This window comes from Furipterus horrens, unplaced genomic scaffold (genome assembly GCF_987537825.1).
Source record: "Furipterus horrens unplaced genomic scaffold, mFurHor1.1.pri manual_scaffold_3, whole genome shotgun sequence".
Lineage (NCBI taxonomy): Eukaryota > Metazoa > Chordata > Mammalia > Chiroptera > Furipteridae > Furipterus > Furipterus horrens.
In genome coordinates, this window is record NW_028327173.1 from 187,253,902 (window position 1) to 187,259,502 (window position 5,601).

The following is a 5,601-nucleotide window of genomic DNA, read 5'->3' on the forward strand; positions in this document are numbered from 1 at the left end:
CAGCAACAAGCAGTTCAAAGCTGAACCCTTCTCTTTTCCAAGTTCTTGTTCCTCATGAACAGAGAATAATAAATGGGGCTTGGGATTTTGGAGTGGAGCCAAAATTATTGGAGGGTAAAAGGTGGGAATGCTGGTTTTCTACCCATTACATGTTCCAGGAAGACCCCCTCCCTTCCCCCCACCACACACACACACAGAGCACAATAGCACAAAACAAGATGACCTTCCTATGAAATCCATTTCCTCCTAGGGCCTGTGGTCTGAAATAGATCTGGGATAATCCCTAAGATCTACTCTAGTTACTTAATGTTAAGGAAGGTAAAGAAATAGAGCCCAAAGAGGTTAAGTCTAATCCTGGGGTCACAGACTGGATTCTCAGCACACCAAGTGCTTACAGACATCTCTTATAATATGCTCTCCCTCACCCGGATTTCATATGCAGGGAACAAACACGCTCCCAAACACCTGTGTGTCTCTCTGACTTATCTGCTTTTGGCGATAGTTATTTTCCTTATCCCCTGTTCACACACATCCATCCATTCATTCAACAAGCATTTCTTTTAGCATGTATTCACTTAGCATTGTTACATTGCACCTGCTCTTAGGGGCTTGTATTCTCACCCACATTCACAAATAGAGACAAGCAGAATTTATTACCTTTGGAGAAAAAAATAATGGCTCCCACCCAATCCTTTAAACTGAGGGTGAACAGAAGGACTGTCTTCAACTGGTAATTAAGGTAACTGGATTACAGTCCAATTTTCCACAACAGCTGTGTGACCTCAGGCAAGTCGCCTTTCTCCTCTGGCCTCACCTTCCCTTTGTGTAAAATGAGGGTCTTAGTTGAAGGTAAGTGATCTTTAAGTTTATTTCTCGATTTCACATTCTCTAGCTCTCTGACACTTTAATGACTGTAGGCCCGGTGTGCTGTATTTCTGGGGCCACCTCAGGAACTGGCCTGAGCCTCTGGAATGGTACAGCACTTGGCTATCAGATTAGGCCTCTTTGGTCTTCACACTCCAGAACTGCAGAGAAAGTGCATGGTAAAAGCCATTCACACAGCATAGCAGAGGATGCAGGAGAGGGAGGGGACAACTGTGGTGGCTTCTTGCCCTTCCTTAATGGGGAGGGGTGGGGGAGCCAGCAGGTAGGGGGACCGTCACAATATCGTGCAGTGCAAGGAACTGGTTAGGAGTATGCATCTTTACAAAAGCTTTGTCAAGACTTTTTTCCTGTGTGTTTAAAAAGGGTCACACTCCAATATAATCAGTCCTAAAACTCACCAGACTAGGCTTGAAGAACCTCACGGTTGGGCCTTTGCCGGTGAAGTACTGGGATTTCTGAAAGTCAGGCATCTTCTCACAGTGTCCAGTGCAGGGCTTGGAGTTTCTTATCTTGTTTTCCCAGTGCCTGCAGAAAACCTTGATTTGCCCAATAGGCTCCTGGTCAAATCCACTCCCAAATCCCAAGACTCCTAGACATTGTCCCTTCAGGGCACAGGAGGAAAGGCACTCCCTGGGGATAAGATACAGACTGGCAATCTATGCTGCGCGCAGGCCTCCGCTCCCTCCCAGGCTGCTCCCCTTCCCACTCAGGACCTCACGGGGGCACTGGCTGGGGCGCCTATGTGTGTATGCACCTGAGTCAATGTGTTGGTGGGGCAGCAGGTTCAAAGGACCAGCGAGAGGATTTAATGGTGACTTCCTAGTACCATCTTAGGCACAGTAGCTCCAGTCTCTTGAGGTTAATATATCTGGGCAAAGAGAAGGGAGCCGAGAAGGAAATGGAGAGAGCTGACCAAGAAGCATAAAGGCAGAAAGAAGAAAGAAAGCAGAGCTGAACTCACATGCAGGTGGTTGGCAGCCCCTCAAAAACACCACACGTGGAAGACTTCCCCATCGGTAGTCTCCTGGGCCTCCTCTTGGTGGAGTCCAGGACTGATGCGGTTCTGCGGGGCAGCAGACATCAGCCTCTCCCTGGGGAGGCGGCCCGGCACAAAGAGGATGCAGTGGCTCGGTAGCCGACGGGATTCACCCAGCCTGGAGTCACCTGGCCCCACGGTATCTAAAGGGAGAATGCAGAGAGAGAACAAGTCGGGATTCTCGATTATGGGGCCCCTGTAGGGAGCGCAGCCCTGCACCAGAGCTGGACTTCGTGGGTGAGGTCAAGCCCCCAAACTCGGTGTTGTATGGTCTTTGCTCGCCCTCTGCTGGTGTTAGGTGGTGACCGCAAGGCTTTCTGACCTCGGATGATTCCTGTTGGGAGCTACACAGACCCAAGTTATGCCTCCTAACATTTTTGTCCTCAAAGTCGTCTCCACTCATGATCTAGAGGAAATTGAAAGCCCTGTTTCAGAAGCCTTCGTCCACTTTCATTTGATCATTTGGTGATGCTTCCAGTAGGTTAGACATTATTTAAGGGTCAAAAGGCAGAAAACAAACCGGAGAAAATTTTTTCACTGAATTATTTGAAGCAATGACTTAAGACAGAATGTTTTTCATCTGTAAACAGATTATCTTCCATCTACTAGTCAGTAATAATAATAGCCACCACTTTACCACCTGTGTTTTCTTTGCCTAATTGACACAGACAACTACAAAACTCCATTTCACAAATGAGGCTCAAGTGGGTTATGTAATGTGTATAAGACGACACAGTTTGCAATCTAACAAGCTGACAGAGCCATGGTTCCAGTTCAGGTCCATCATTTTGCATGGTTTCCCACTGCACCTCACTGTTTGCAAAAGAGACATATAAGATCACTTAGATACATGTTCCCACACAGGATTAACTGCTTTTAACAGATGGCAGAGCAATGTTATTAAAGTGCTATTTTAGATGTGACATTTTGGTAAGAACTTGTGTCATCACTAATAATTCTTTCTTATTTAACAATAATACCTAACATCTGTTGAGTGCTTTCTCTATGCCAGTGATTGTTCTAAGAGCTTTACATAATTAAATCACATTAATCCTACTATTTTATCATTCCCATGTTCCACATGAGGAAGCTGAGGCACGAAGTAGCACATTTCCCCAAGATAGTGCATGTATGTACATACTAAACTTATAGGATATAATGCCCCTCGGGATGGTTGCTCAATAGTTCCCTGGGACAGAAACGAGCTTCTTTGCAGAGGATCTGCAGTGCGTTGCAGGAGCTAGGGGAAGCTGACTTGCTGTGCATATGAAAGTAATGAGTTTGAAAGAAAGAGGGGAGAAGAGCATGTGTTGGGAGGGTATTGGTTGAGCAAGAGAAGATTCAGAAGCAGAAAAACCAGGACCATCGAGGCTGGACCCGACATAGGGAAATGGCCAGGTGAGAAGGGGACAGGGTGCCTGTGCTGGACTTTGTGGGAAGGAGAAACGTACTGAGTGGATTTCTGAAGTTATTTACTCATTGTACGGTGGGCAGTGCAAACCTTCTCTTCTCTATGAAACCCGCGGTAAATTTTACATTGATTACTAATACTTTGCGTCAGAAAGTCGGATTTTCTTTAGGGTGGGGCACCCAAATACAATGATAGAAACATTGTCAATCAACTGCATTATAATTTGAAATGCTCGCATGGATTCTCAAAAGCAAAAAATATTGATGTCTTAAATCAATGTATTAATTTCTTACCAGGAGCTTGAAAGACCAGGAGAAAGACCTTCCACATCCGGTCAGCTCAGAAAGCATCATCTCTGGTGTTGTAGTGCAGAGAGGAGGAGAGTGGGCAGGATAATTAAAAGAAACATTCTCTGCCCTTGAGGTTTACAGTCCTGCCAAATCCTAATCCACCCTTACAAGTTACTACACCTATGAGTGCTGAACTTAGTTATTAGTTATAATAGTTTTCAGTGGATTTCTTAATGTTCTATACCCATGACCATGTAATCTACAAATATTTTACTTATTTCCAGTCTAGATGCTTTTAATTTCTAGAATTTCCTGATTCTTAAAACTTCTACCTCTCTGCTTACATAACCCATCTGTTCTTGCACATGTACTTTTTCCATTAGAACTGTAATTAGTTTATTATTTATTTTAAATTCTCAGTCTAATTCCAACATCCCTGCCATATATGAATCTGATTCTAATGCTTGTTTTGTCTTCCAAACTGTACACTCTTTTAGTGTGCCTTGTAGTTCTTGTTGCTGTTGAGCTGGACGTGATACCCAGCTGGACTGGGTAAAAGAAACTCCAGTGAATAGGCCTTTAATGACATGGCAGTAACGTGGATGGAGAGGGGAACATTCTATCATATAATCTTAGGATCAGGTCTCAGTCTTTTAGTGATCATGGGCCCCTGGGATGGGACCTTCCCAACTGCTTCTCAGTCTTCCTCCCCCCACCCCCATTTAGGTTAAGACAGGAAGACTAGAGAGGGCTGGAGCTGGGTTTTTTCCCTTACCCCATTGGTTAGTCTCTGGTAAAACCCAACGTGATTTGGCTCTGGCAAAACAGCTTCCTTCGAGGCCAGGCTTTTGTTAAGAACAGATTTTGGAGGTGCATTATTTCTGAATGATGACTACCCGCTTCCCTGATGGAAACACAAGGACGATTTTCCTCTGACAGTCACTGTGAGGACCTGGTGGGCTCCAGGAAGTACAAGTCACAAGTGTGCCCCAAGCCTGGTCTCTTGTTTTTAACTTTCAAGTTAGTTCATGCTTAGACTATTAATTTATCAATTACCCTTTAAATTATTCCTACCTGATGATGGCTCCAGTGGTGATTTCCCCTCCAGATCAAGTGTGATTTTCTGTATTTGCCTCAAGTGTTCAGGGTGGTGGTTTTGTCTTGTAACCTCAGTTCTTTCATGGATCAAAGAATAGTCATGGATTTTCAGTTTTTCAGCTTTTTTATCCATGTTAGGATGTAAGTTATGACTTCCAAGGTTCCTACATGTTGAACTGGGAACAAGAAATCTCCTATTTTGTTTTTTAAGAAACTGCCAAAACATTTTTTAGACTGGTCATATTGGGTTGACCAAAAAAGTCCATTTAGTATTTTTTGTAAAATAAGACACATTTTTCATTTCCACTGGGAACCTTATTGATTTGGATACTTTGTCAGCTATCTCCTGCATGGTAATAACGTTAACTTTTCTGAATTAATGCCTCGATTTGATCGCTATCAACTTCAACTGGTCTACCCAACCGTGGAGCACCATCCCACAGGAAATCTCCAGCACGAAACTTCACAAACCACTTCTGACAGTCAGTCGTAGCACTTCCCCAATATACTGCACAAATCTTTTTCTGTGTTTCAGCTGCGTTTTTACTTTCTTGAAACAATGAAACATAATATGCTGAGAATGTTGCATATTTTCTTTCATCTTCAATATGAAAATGACTACACAAAAATTCAGGCTTTTTTTTTTTTTTAAAGCACGCTGATATGACAGCTGTCGAATACAATCTAATAAAATTGTTTCAAATGAAGTTAAGGACAACTAAGCACTACCAGAGTCATCTTATGGAAAAAACCAAATGAAATTTTTGGCCAACCAATACAAAAATACTAATTTTCCTCAATTCAATCCTTTTGCACAGCATTTATATTGTAGCAAACACAAAATTAAAAAACAAAAACAAAACTATAGCGTTTGCATGTAA

The 5,601-nt window shown here is 43.2% G+C and overlaps 1 long non-coding RNA gene across 2 annotated transcripts; it reads right to left on the reverse strand.

Moving 5' to 3' along the window:
* Positions 1-843: 843 nt before the first annotated feature.
* Positions 844-5,361, reverse strand: LOC150016984 (uncharacterized). 2 transcript variants are annotated; one of them, XR_016509853.1, is made up of 5 exons: positions 4,697-5,361; positions 3,626-3,687; positions 1,847-2,064; positions 1,284-1,410; positions 844-1,025 (listed from the first exon to the last, which is right to left on the reverse strand). It is a non-coding gene; the product is annotated as an uncharacterized LOC150016984 (long non-coding RNA). The 2 variants fall into 2 exon arrangements; XR_016509852.1 differs by having other exon boundaries at positions 844-1,410.
* Between the last annotated feature and the right edge of the window lie 240 nt (positions 5,362-5,601).